The sequence below is a fragment of the Rhinatrema bivittatum genome, chromosome 4 (assembly GCF_901001135.1).
Source record: "Rhinatrema bivittatum chromosome 4, aRhiBiv1.1, whole genome shotgun sequence".
NCBI lineage: Eukaryota > Metazoa > Chordata > Amphibia > Gymnophiona > Rhinatrematidae > Rhinatrema > Rhinatrema bivittatum.
In genome coordinates this window covers 178499155-178512879 of record NC_042618.1, presented here as the reverse complement: position 1 = coordinate 178512879, position 13725 = coordinate 178499155, and the positions used below count along the sequence as shown (strand labels likewise).

At 43.7% G+C, this 13725-nt stretch overlaps 1 protein-coding gene across 5 annotated transcripts in view; it reads left to right on the top strand.

Annotated features, from left to right (window-relative positions):
* Window positions 1-13725, top strand: part of KCNJ16 (potassium voltage-gated channel subfamily J member 16) — an 83366-nt gene that overhangs the window by 49005 nt on the left and 20636 nt on the right. The window contains exon 1 of one of the 5 annotated variants that reach the window (XM_029599285.1): window positions 6549-6651. The exons of the other annotated variants lie outside the window; for them this stretch is intronic. The gene's annotated coding sequence lies outside the window, so the exon portion shown is untranslated. Of the gene's footprint in view, window positions 1-6548; window positions 6652-13725 lie in introns of those variants that run through there. 5 annotated transcript variants of the gene reach the window in all.

Here is a 13725-nt window from a genome sequence, read left to right as displayed (position 1 = left end):
CAACTTGGGCACAATCTTGCATGCAAGGCCATTTTGGTTACATTATTTCCATCTTCAAGCAATTACCTCCTTATTCCTGTTTAAAACACTTTAACATAAGTGTGGATTTTGAGGTTAACTCCCTGACCTGCAGTAGATTAAAAGTTATCTCACATTTCTGGTAGCCATGATATTCTATTGCTGTGATAAAATGAGGAAAATAGAAAAAAACCTGAAAGGTGCAGCTGCAAAGGTTAAAGTGTACAACAGGCAAGGACATTGTTTAAAAATACAATTTTAGAAACGCAGTCCAGATGTATTCCATGCATTAAGAAAGGTGGGAGGAAGGCAAAATGATCACCGGCATGATTAAAAGGTGAGGTGAAACAGGCTGTTTTATCCAAAAAAAATCCTTCAAAAAATTGGAAGAAGGATCCATCTGAAGAAAACAGAAAAAAGCATAAGTATTGTTAAGTTAAGTGTAAAACATTGGTAAGGCAGGCTAAGAGAGAATTTGAAATGAAGTTGGCGATAAAGGCAAAAACTCATAATAAAAACTTTTAAAAATATATCCAAAGCAAGAAACCTGTGAGGGAGTCGGTTAGACCATTAGATGACTGAGGAGTTAAAGAGGCTCTTAGGGAAGATAAGGCTATTGCAGAAAGACTAAATGAATTATTTGTTTCTGTGTTTACTAATGAGGATGCTGGGGAAATACCAGTTCCAGAGATGGTTTTCAAAGGTGATGATTCAGATGAACTAAATCAAATCACTGTGAATCTGGAAGATATAGTAGGCCAGATTGACAAGCTAAAGAGTGGCAAATCACCTGGTCTGGATGGTATGCACCTCAGGGTTCTGAAGGAACAAAAAAATGAAATTTCATATCTATTAGTTAAAATTTATAACCTATCATTAAAACTATCCATTGTACCTGAAGACTGGAGGGTGGCCAATGTAAACCCAATATTTTAAAAGGGCTCCATGGGCGATACAGGAATCTATAGGCCAGTGAGCCTGACTTTAGTGCTGGGAAAAACAGTGGAAACTATTCTAAAGATCAAAATCACAGAACATATAGAAAGACATAGTTTAATGGAACACAGCATGGATTTACCCAAGGCAAGTCTTGCCTCACAAATCTGCTTCAGTTTTTTGAAGGGGTTAAACCTGTGGGTAAAGGTGAGCCAGTAGATGTAGTGTATTTGGATTTTTAGAAGTCCCTCATTAGAGGCTTCTAAGGAAACTAAAAAGTCATGTGTTAGGAAGCAATGTCCTTTTCTGGATTACAAACTGATTGAAAGACAGGAAACAGAGAGTAGGATTAAATGGACAATTTTCTCAGTGGAAAAGGGTAAACAGTGTAGTGCCTCATGGATCTGGATAGGAAAACGATGAGTGAGGGAATCAAATTTGCAGATGATACAAAATTATTCAGAGTAGTTATATCACAAGCGAATTGTGATAAATTGCAGGAGGACCTTGCGAGACTGGAATATTGGGCATCCAAATGGCAGATGAAAGTTAATGTGGAAAAGTGCAAGGCAATGCATATAGGAAAAATAACCCATGCTGTAGTTACACAATGTTAGGTTCCATATTAGGAGCTACCTCCCAGGAAAAATATCTAGGCGTCATAGTGGATAATTCTTTGAAATCGTTAGCTCAGTGTGCTGCAGCTGTCAAAAAAGCAAACAGGAAGCTTTTTTGACAGCTGCAGCTGTAGCTATTCCTACAAGCCTTTCCGTCCATCTCTACCCCAACTCTGTGACTATTCATTAAACATCTGCTGTATTTTTTACTGAACAACGGCTAACAATTGCCAATGTCTGACCTGCAAGATCCAATTTATCCTGTTGGAAAACTGTTGTATAATGTTGAATCCTCCCTCCCCCTCCCCCCATGCCTTCATGGATCCTCCCATTTTGAATCCTCCTTCCTCCCTCCCCTTCCCCCATGCCTTATCTTGGTACCCCCTCTAATCCTGCTAACTCAACCTTGTACATAGTATTTTATATTATTTGCTATAACCAATATCCCGTTTACTCTGTACTTTCATAATTTATATAATATATATACCATTATTAAACTACCTTGTTCTTTTGTAAAACTGTTAACTGTTCCCTGTAAAGGCCTTGCCTAAATGATAGTTACACTATCATAGTTCTAAGTTATCTGTAAACCGATACGATGTGCAAACGGTTGTCGGTATATAAAAAGTTTCAAATAAATAAATAAATATTACGAAGGGAATGGTGAATAAAACGGAAAATGTCATAATGCCTCTGTATCATTCCATGGTGAGACTGGACCTTGAGTACTGTGTATAATTCTGGTCACTGCATCTCAGAAAAGATATAGTTGCAATGGAGAAGGTACAGAGAAAGGCAACCAAATGATAAAGGGGATGAACAGCTTCCCTTTGAGGAAAGGCTAAAGTGGTTAGGGCTGTTCAGCTTAGAGAAGAGATGGCTGAGGGGGGATATGATAGAAATCTGTAAAATCATGAGAGGTCTAGAATGGGTAAATGTGAATTGGTTATTTACTCTTTCAGATAATAAAAGGACTAGGGGGCACTCCATGAAGTTAGCAAGTAGCACATTTAAAATGAATCAGAGAAAATTCTTTTTCACTCAGCGCACAATAAAGCTCTGGAATTTATTGCCAGAGGATGTGGTTAGGACAGTTAGTGTAGCTGGATTTAAAAAAGGTTTGGATAAGTTCATGGAGGAGAAGTCCATTAACTGCTATTAATCAAGTTGTCTTAGAGAATAGCCACTGATATTACTGGCATCAGTAGCATGGGATTTACTTAGTGTTTGGGTACTTGCCAGGTACTTGTAGCCTGGATTGGCCACTGTTGGAAACAGGATGATGGGCTTGATGGATCCTTAATCTGACCCAGTTTGGCAATTTCTTATGTGGTTAGTGTCTAGCTGTTTCTACCACATGGGCTTAGCAGTAGAATAAATATTGCCACCAGAAATGTCACTTTATTCCACCTCAAATTAAAAAAGTTACATTTCCAGTGTAAGCTCTCTAGGGCTTTCACCCACAGCTGAACAAAACATAAGCTGTGCGACAGTTACTTTTGTTTTGTGCATCCCAACTCTGGAGTACTGTTCAGCTATGGGTGCTCGCCCCAGAGAGCTTACACATTGTTCATTTGTAGGTTTCAGCCCAAATGAACTTACAGTGGAAATGTAAGTCCTTCCTTGGTCTGAGGTGGAGTACCATACTAGGCACAACAGCAGACAATGCTGTCTGAGACAGGCACCAGTCACAGGTTTTCTTTGTTTTCTTGAACAACTGAACAATACGTGCACACAGTGCTAAAGTTTGTACTGTTCAGCTTCTTGTGCCCATCCAGACAGTCTTTGCTTTGTTTATCTAGCTGTAGGTGCCTTCTGCAGGGAGCTTATTCTTTTATTTTACTTGCCATTCCTTGTCAAAATAGTCTTGCATTTGAGAATATGCCCACAAGTTGGGATACACAGCACCTATCTCACATGCAATGCCAATTTGGCAAGGCAAGGCAAGAAAAATCAAAGCATAAGCTCTCCTGGGCAGGCACCTTCAGCTGAACAGTATGCACTTTGGTGTTTTACATCTAATTTTGGCATCCTGTTCAGTTTTAGGTGTCCTCCCCATAGAGTTTATGCTTTAATTGTACTGGCCATTCCTTGACAAAATGGCCTTGTATGCAAGAGTGTTCTCTCTGCGGTGGGTATCGACAGTTAAACAGTACACTAAAATCAGGATGCACAATGCCAGTGTACTATTCAGCTGTAGGTGCCCGTACTTAGAGCTTTCACTGGAAATTAAACTCCTGGGTCCGAAGTGGAGTAAATTCACATTTCTGGTGGCCAACATTATTCTGAGTCTGGTAGAAGCAGTTAGACACTACCACACTGGGCACATATGGCCACCAGAAATGTGAATTAAGTTTTACTCCTGAGCTGACTCAGGAGTAAAATTTCCAACATTAAGAAAATGTGCTTTAAGCTGTTTGACCTTTAACACATCTCCCTGCATTGCTGAGGAATAGCTAATGCCTTATTTACATAGGATTTGCATATAGCCATGCTAATTTTTAGCGCTGGTTTTTACTCCTGTGCATTTTTTTTGGCGTCAAAACCCTGTAACAAACCAGAATTAAATTACTGCAGAAAAATGCACACTAAAACAGGAGTAAAAACCTGTGCTAACATTAGCACCCCTTATTAAATCAGCCCCATTGAGCACTCTCTGGCTAACATAACGTGAACGGTTGGAAAATATCTGTCATAAATGTATCTGTTTATATTCAGTGGTAGTCTTATTGAGTTCAGTCTCACTGAATATCTGTGAAAAGTTCTGCGTCTAACTTAATCCAGATAACTTTGCTACTCTCTGGCTTGCTGACAGGGCCAGTGCTTCCATTATGCAAACTAGGTGGTTGCCTAGAGCGTCAAAATTTGGGGGGCAGCAAAATCCTGTTAGTGTGAGGCACAGAGGGACGCTGTGCCACATCTAATACTGCCAAAGAAGGGAACATTGTGCTGGAGTCACTGCCTCCAGTAGGATACTATGCTGTGCACTGCCACCAATAATGAAATTGGGGAGGGGAGGATGCATGACCGAAGGTTCACCTAGGGCGACAAATACTCTTGCACCAGCCCTGCTTGCTGAATATGGACTTCTGTGTGTCTTTATTTAAATTTCTCTCAAATGTTTTCCACTAGAGTTCAAACATTCACTCCCAATTCTTTGGGGTTGGTTTTAAAAGTGTTGCTCGTTCAAAATTGTCCACATACACGAGTATGTAGGCCACCCGTAAAATTGGGAGCATATTTTCGCGCCCGTATGATTTAAAGTGCATATTTTAAATCATGCAGGGGCAAGTGCGTGCATGATTTGAAATTCAAGCATTTCTCTGCTTGCTCGCCGATACGTGTATGGGTGCACACACGTTCATTTTAAATTTAGCCTGAATATGAAGGCATATCAAACTTATTTGAGGGATAGGTAAAGGAGTGCGGTGGTATGCCTGCCCCTTTTGTATAACTAAATTTCATGGCCATGTATGACAAAGAATTCTTTATGTACTGGCCTGCACAGCAGGGAAAAAAAGGTAACTCACGGGACACTGACCAATAGGCAGCAAGAAGGGGGCACTCCATGAAGTTAGCATGGGGCACATTTAAAACTAATCAGAGAAAGTTCTTTTTTACTCAACGCACAATTAAACTCTGGAATTTGTTGCCAGAGGATGTGGTTAGTGCAGTTAGTATAGCTGTGTTTAAAAAAGGATTGGATAAGTTCTTGGAGGAGAAGTCCATTACCTGCTATTAAGTTCACTTAGAGAATAGCCACTGCCATTAGCAACGGTTACATGGAATAGACTTAGTGTTTGGGTACTTGCCAGGTTCTTATGGCCTGGATTGGCCACTGTTGGAAACAGGATGCTGGCTTGATGGACCCAGTATGGCATTTTCTTATGTTCTTATGTTCTTAAGAAGAGATATGTGAAACAGCAAGAAAAATCAAGACAATTTGAGGCCAGTATTCAAATACCTAGAAAGCGGATAACCTCTCTGGCTAATGTTAGCTGGATAAGTGATCTGGGATATTCAGTGGGATAAATGTCCCACTGAATATGCCCAACTGAAGTTATCTGGCTAATTTTAGCTGGATAACTTTAAACCTAACCAGTTATTGTTGAATATTGCTAGTTAGATATAAAGTTATCTGGCTACAATTAGTCGGATAACTTTAGCCTTAACTGGTTATATTCAAAAGCATATAGCCGGTTAAGTGGCAAGTTGCAGGCTTCTAAAAAAAAAAAAAGAAAGAAAAGAAAAACCTTGCAGGCCTAGTGACCTATCAAAGCCACACCTCTCCCCCTGAGCTCCAAATGTTTGGCGCCGTGTGACTGAACCTGCAGCCTCCCACCACCAAATTCCTATCACATCCCCCATCCCCTATCACAATCCTCCCCTCTCACCTGTGCTCCAAATGTTTGGCTGAGCCTGCACCCTCCCCTCCATATCCCTTCCATCTCCTGAAAAATATAAAGAACCTGTGCTGCTTCTCCCCTGTCCCGCCTGCTCTAGGCTAAGCAAATTTTTTTCAAACGCGTTCAAAACTTTAGGCCTGCTCTCAGGTGCAACTTGAGTTAGCCAAGTAACTTAACTGGCTAAATCCAAATATCGGATTTGTTTGGATAAGTTATTGCATGAACTCATCCAAGCCCTGGAACGCCCTCAATGTGCTCTCTTTTTATTCGTCTGAGGGGGCCAGTGGTAGAGATGTGAATCGGAACCAGAATCGGTTCTGATTTCAGTTCCGATTCACATCTCTATAGATGTGAATCGGAACCAGAATCGGGTCGGATTTCAGTTCCGATTCACATCTCTAGCCAGTGGGTCCTCAAGTGCCGGTTACTGGGAGCAGCATCCAAGGTAAGCCAGAAGGGCGGTGGAAAGTTGGGAAAACAATAGTGCTGTTGATTGCCAGATATTGTGGGCTGGATTACTGGGCCAAAGATAGACCCACCCTTGTAACACACCTGTTTTCAAGCTCTAGGCAGCAGAGAGTTCCCAACGTCTCTCTCTGTCACACGAGGCTGGGGCTGGAAAGGGCTGCGCTGAGGGTGCCTGAGCTGCTGGGATTTCACGCCTTGCTTGCCCGGTAAGGGAAATGCTCTTGGTTATTTTCTTCATAAGTCAGGATACGTGTTATGTTGAGGCTTGCTCTTCTCCATTAAAGCTACAGTGAAAGCGAGGCTACTCTGTGTGTTCCCACCTTACTCAGACCCTGACAGATTGTGCCAGCTTAGCCTGGAGGTCCAACAGCTTTCTTTTCCCCCCTCTCTTTGCGTTGACTGATTCTGCCTGCTGAATTCTTTGCCATTTTTCACAAAGGCTAAAGGACCTATTCTTGACTGAGACAAAAGGAGTAAATAATTTCACTTAGCAAGAGTTCTGCTGAGCTAGATGGAGGTGTTTTTTTGTGGGTTTTTTTTTGTTTATATATATTTATTTGTTAGCTGCAGTCAGTAAAGCTACAAGGCATGGACCACGCCCTGAATCTTGCTTTTTTTGCTGATCCAGGGAACTCTACCTTAATTGCTACAAGAAAAGGACCAATGCTGTTTAAAATTTAAATAAAGTTGTTTCCACATGATTTTTGGCAATGACTACTCTAAGGGAGCCAACAATAACAGATTCAGTACCTGCTACAGCAGGTGCAGACACATGAAGAAATGGCCTAGTTACGGCAATAGAAATGCAGGCAGCTAGAGACTGCACACACACTCTCAGGCCAATGCAGAACAGTTCGTTCAGTCGGATGCACAGCGTTACCAGCACTTGAACGCACATTTTGTAAGCATAAGCTTTAAGTGCTGATGCAACAAGGAGTTTTATGCTCACAACATATGCGTTCAAAAATGTGAGTCCTGCTTAGTGCCCTCGCATGGAAATCCCGTGCAAATGAGGGCATTAACCAGTACTTCCCCTATGCAGAGAGGTGCCCTGGCCTAACCTGCATTTTAGTAACGCCGGAAATTTTACTCCTGGTCAGAGGTAAAGTTTCCAGCATTGATTTATTTTATTTATTTAAGATCTTTTATTTCCTGCCTATACAAGATGAATAGGTCCAAGCAGTTTACAAGAAATAGACATACGTAATTAAAAACATTACAACATACGATCAGTAAAAAATAAAAAGTCATAACACTTTACTTCCTTGCATTAAAGAAAATTAAAAAATGAAGAAAGAAAGAATGCCTGCTGTTTTGTTGGGGGAGGGAAGAGCGAAAGTGTGCTGTGTGGCTGTACCTGCCCCCCTCCTTCCCTCCCCCGCTAATCTAGAGAAATCTCAGGGTGAGCAGAACTCAAAAGTTTCCAGGTAGGTGCATTTCCATAGCATTAGCTTATTCCATTGGGAGTTAAAAAATAATATTGAACCTGTGCGCTGAAGCTGTGCCCTGAAATTCAGCGCATAGGCTCCTAAGGTGCAAGTTATTGCATCACTCTGTGAGCAGAGGTTCCAACAATTAGAGGCTGCAATAAAAAGAAATTATCCTGCCCCAGCCCCTTGTCTCCCCAACGATTTGATAGGAATAGGGGGAGCTACTGAGGGTTTCTGCAAGCTTCTGCAAGCTTTACCCAGTATTACTTGGAACACATTTCTCCAGGAACTTAAAAATATGTTCTCTGACCCACAACAATAAACAAACTGTGGAGAGAAGCTTGACATGTCCGCAACAAGGACAAGTCTCTATCCCCTCTCCTATGTTGCCTCCTTCTGCCAAATACAAGCAGATGTGGGATGGAGCGAGAAACCTTTGTAGCAACAATTCAGCTTGGGCCTAAAAGAGGAAATGAAAGGCACTGGATAGACACATGTCTGGGTGAACGTCAAGGGGGAAAAAAAAGATGGGCCCTGGGATGGTCAGGCCACCCTCTCCTAAATTTTTCCCTAGTGGTCAATGAACAAGACATTCAGGAGCCTATGTCAATCTCCACTGCCCCATATTGGGGTCCCGGTTCAGGGGGTGTAGTTCGAAAACTGCAACCATGGCCTCTCTCCCGCTGACTGTGGCATGGGGGTGTGGGACACTTTATGGCTCAGTGCTCCCCACTGCAATGTCGCCCCGTGAAGTAACATGTTACCCAGAGTGGAGGGATCCTGAGCCACCAAGGACATGTGAGATTGGGGGCACCCTGGAAGTAACGGACCAGGAGACAGAATAGAGTGGATTGCTTATGCGGGGCAATCCTAAGTGGTGAAGGCCTGGCAAACGTATCCTTTCAGAAGATCTGAATTAATGGAACAGATCCGAAAGGCCTGCATTATGGAAACAGGGGATGTAGTGAGGCCTCTTGTCTCAAAGACAGACAAAATAGATGCCGTAATCCCTCCTGCCATAACCCAAATGGATGGAGCAGTCCATTACATCCAAAAAGACTTCTTGGCCCGTAACTCAAGACCTCCAAGAGGGGCTGCGTTCAGAGCCCGAGAAGAGTGCAGCAGAGGCCGGGACACCAGCAGACAACCCTCAGGGCCCCATATTTGCAGGAGGAGCTTTCATCCTTAAAATAAGAAGGGCCGCTGCCAGAGAGCTACGCCAGTTGGAAGGGAGAAAAAGACATTGAGAAGGAGAGCTTCTAGTTGGAGCCTTTATGAGACTCGTCTGACCAATACCTCAAGGGGACTTGAAATGTACAGACACTGAATCAGCATTGACCCTTTTGAAGTCAACCTCACCTCACTTCATCTGTGCCATACGGACAGCAGGGCTGCTATCATACCCCTCATGGTTTGGCCGCCAAAGCCTAAACTGAAAAAAAATAAAAACTCCCACTAATTCTAATTTTTATCTGCTTTTAAATTGAAATTTGGGAATAACATTACTGATATGGTAAAAAGTTATGTTTGAATCCCATAGGGTAGTCCATATAGGTGCCCAGAGGTCTCCCTTGAAGGGGTGGGGAGGATTACTGTGAGGACCAGTGGGTCTTGAACCACCAGTTGTGGGAGCAACAAGCTGAAGCCTTTTTGATTAAGCCATGGAGGTGGTGAAAAGTTGGGGAAACCGTAGTGCTGTTCATTGCCAAGTATTGTGGATTGGGTTATACCCATTCGGAGAATCATTGGCCCAAAGATAGACTCACCCTTGTAACACACCTGTCTTAAGCTCTAGTCAGCAGAGAGTTCTCTGCTTGCATAACGTCCCCCTGTTGCAGGGGTGAGCAAACATTTTGAGCTGTGGCCCTCCCTTCCATTCATACAATTGATTGGGGCTCAACAAGATGGGTTGATATAGCTATCTATCTATACAAACAGATACACACACACACACAAATATATGTGAAGGGTATTCACCAGGCAGCCATATTGCCAACCAGTGGGTCAAAGCCCCCTTTTGTTTCTCTTCAAGTTGCTGAAAGGAATAAGCTCACACATACACACACACACATGGGCACAGAGAGGCAGACATCCCCTAACCAAACTGAAATCAAGAGGAACAGATACCTCATACCCTACTGCTACTGATGCAATTAGTGTTTGGGTAATTGCCAGGTTCTTGTGGCCTGGTTTTTGGCCTCTGTTGGAAACAGGATGCTGGGCTTGATGGACCCTTGGTCTGACCCAGCATGGCAATTTCTTATGTTCTTATGTTCTTATACCCAAACCCAGACACAGACATCCCACAGAGAAACAGAAACAGAAACCCAGCACCAAGACAGGCAGAAACACAGAAATACCACACTCTGGCTTAGATTCATCATTCCGGTCCGGAATGATGAGCCACGGCCAGAAAAGGGGCATGGGGGGCGATAGTGTGCACCCGACCACATTGCGGTGGTGCGTTTTCTCCCATCGCTGTTGCAGCCGCGGCGTACGCTGTCTCCCCCCCATACCGCCAGTGGGAACGGTGGTGTTATTTCCGGCGCTACTAGCCAGCGATAATACCTAAAACATTATCTCCCGCAGCGGTACCAGGATCAAAATTTTTCTAACCCTGCGCTAACCCCTCCCATTTCCCTCATTTAAATCCTAACATCCTGATAGGGTAGTTATCGCGTGCATTAGGGCTGTAACGCGCGTGATAACGGCCTATCAAAGCTTGATGAATGACCCTGTTAGACAGAAAAACATAGACACAGCATCCCCTGTCAGAAGACAGACGGAACACACCCAGAAAGAGCAACACAGGCAGAAACACCAAACCCATATACAGAGGGAGACACGGGCAGGCAGACCACATCACACAGAGACGTAAACCACACACATTGACCAAAGCACACCAAATCAAACGTAGAGGCACAAACGCCATACTATACTCGGACTCACAAGCCACACACCAAAATGGGAAGGGCCAGCCAAAATATTTTAGGAGTGGAGAAAAACTCCATCCAATCTTGCCCAACCCAACTTTCTTTCTTTTTTTTTTTTTTTTACTATTTTTACTAATTATTCCTATTTTTCTCTCTATTTTTGTATTTTCCTAGTTTGCTCAACTTTTTTGTTTCTTCATGTTTTGATTCCTCCTCCTCACTTCCTCTGGCCTCTTTGCCCATTCCCCTCCCTTCACCACTTCTTTTCCCCTGATGATCTCTCTTCCTGTGTAAGGATCCAGCAGCAACAGGAACTCCTGAGGCCTGAGAGTGGCAGCTCCCATTTCCAGTTATGCACTAGTGGGAGCGCTCCCCCTCCCCGGGTCTGCCACAGCACAAGCAGCTTCTCACCCTGGCCCACCGAAAGACACGCATGGCTAAGCCGTGGCATGCTTACAATGATGTCACTACGTTCTGGCAGCTCCCTCTCTCCTGAACTTGCAGGGCCTCCATGCACTGAGACTCGACAACCATTTTTTTTTTCATCCTTGCATAATGCTAAGTCTGAAAAGGGCTGTGCTGAATTCCTGGGCTGCGCGGATCTCACACCTTGTTGCCCGGTAAGGGAAATATTCGTAGTTATTTGGTTGCTCTCCTGAAAGCTGTAAGTCAGGAATGCATGTTATGTTAATTTTTGTTCTTCTTCATTAAAACTACAGTGACAGCTTGGCTTCTGTGTTTGCACCTTACTCAGATCCTGACAAGTCAGCTGAATCTTATCCGGTTAATGACTTATTTGGCTAACTTTCAGCTGCAAAAGCAAGGGGAATATTCAAAAACTAGCTTTTTAGATGGATAACTTGTGAGTTATCCATCTAAATAGCTTTGAATATGGACCTCTTTGAGTATAGGGTCAGAGTGTTAATAATTTTTTTGATTGTATGCTTTAATTGTTTTGTTTTGTTCCAAAGAGTACCTCATAGAGGGGTAGATTTCACTGGGCAACAAATTTTCACAAAAGTCATGTTACGGAAATGAAATTAGTCAATTCTTATACATTTCCATGTGCTAAACACGAATGTGACTGTGAAAATGCAAAATTGGCTCTAGTTTTTTTGTAATATACAATAATATAATTACATCTTGAATTGTATGACAATAGTAGGAGCCCTACGGTTAATACCGTTTGAAAAATGAAGTCATAGACTACGACTTAGATTTCTTTGCTTGTCTCTTGTACACCTGTTCAGGAGCATCTCTGCGGAGTGCCCAGCAGTAGTCAGCCAGCATGAATATTTCAAATGCTCACCCTTTCTGACTGGACTTCATATAGTACACTGCTGACGTCAGCTTACTCAGCAGCAGCATGGCAGTAGAACTGCATTGCATCAGAAAATGATGTAATAAACTCTGGATGATGTGTGCATGATGGTATTGTGCAATATGATGCAATATTACATCATTCTAGGCTTATTTACAGTCCTACTGGATAAATTTACATGACTAAACATAGAAAGTGAACTATATTAAATATCTTCAAAACGAGAGCCAATAAAAACTTTTCATGGTCATATTCGTGTTCAGCACATCAAGATACTACAGAGTAGGACCTTTTTAGGTCAGGAACACTTTCATTGTTGCCCAGTGTTTTCAAAGGGTTACGCGCGTAGATTACATGCGTAACCCCTGAAAACCTACTCCAAACCCCCCCCTGCACGCGCTGAGCCTATCTTGCATAGGCTTGGCGGTGCGCGCAAGCCCCGGGACGAGCGTAAGTCACGGGGCTTTACTGGGGGAGCGTGTCGGGGCGTGTCACGGCGACGCGTCATTTGGGGGCAGGGCCGCGGGCGTGGTTCCGGCCTGGGGGCGTGGCCGAGGCCTCCAAAACAGCTCCCGGTACGGGGAATCGCACGCCAGCCGGTTGGCCGGGGAATCGTGCCAGCCATCTGGCCGGCGCGCGTAACTTTTAAACAAAGGTACGGGGGTTTAGATAGGGCTGGGGGGGTGGGTTAGGTAGTGGAAGGGAGGGGAAGGTGCAGGGGGGTGGAAGGAAAGTTCCCTCTGAGACCGCTCCGATTTTGGAGCGGCCTCGAAGGGAACGGAGGCAGGCTGCGTGGCTTGGCGCGCACAGGCTGCCGATTTTGGGCAGCCTTGCGCGCGCTGACCCCTGATTTTAAAGGATATGCGCGGCTATGCACGTATCTATTAAAATCCAGCGTACTTTTGTTTGCGCGGGCGTACTTTTATAAAATCTACCCTAGACTGTGGATAGTGGAAAAAGAAAACCCTTAGAGGATAACTTTCATTCATCTCCATGTGGCCCCATATGCTTGTGTATAACAGTGCACGAAGAATTGATATCGTATTTTAGAACTTGTGTGGACCCCTCCATGCAGGTTTTAAAATGCACGTACTTGGAAACTTTAACATATGCATACTTTTTCATGCATATGCATGCACTTCTGGTTTTGCTAGAGCAGGTTATTCCCCCCCCCCCCCCCCCCTCAGCAAGAGAGCTGAATTACATCCCCAGGGATGTGGCCAATGAGGAGCTGGTGTTCCCCATCCAGGGAGTGAAGAGGAACAACCACATCATTGGGGAGGCTGGCAGGGCCTCTACAGAGAGTTCAGTTATAGAGCCTCCTACCCCCCAAGCTGTAAGTACATCAAGGGAACTAGGAGGTCCAAAACAAATAAAGAAAATGTTAACAACCAGGGAGGATGTGCAAAACCTCATGTATGCAGGGTGCAAAACTGCATTTGCACCCTGCATGCAGTTTTGCACATGGGCCTGTGAAAAGCTTGCACATGGTGCATCCTCACACATGGGCTCACTGGGGCTGTCTTCAGACCCATCACCACAGCTGTTCGTTATAGCACTGAAAGTAACAGGGCACACATTTAGTCTTACTCAGTG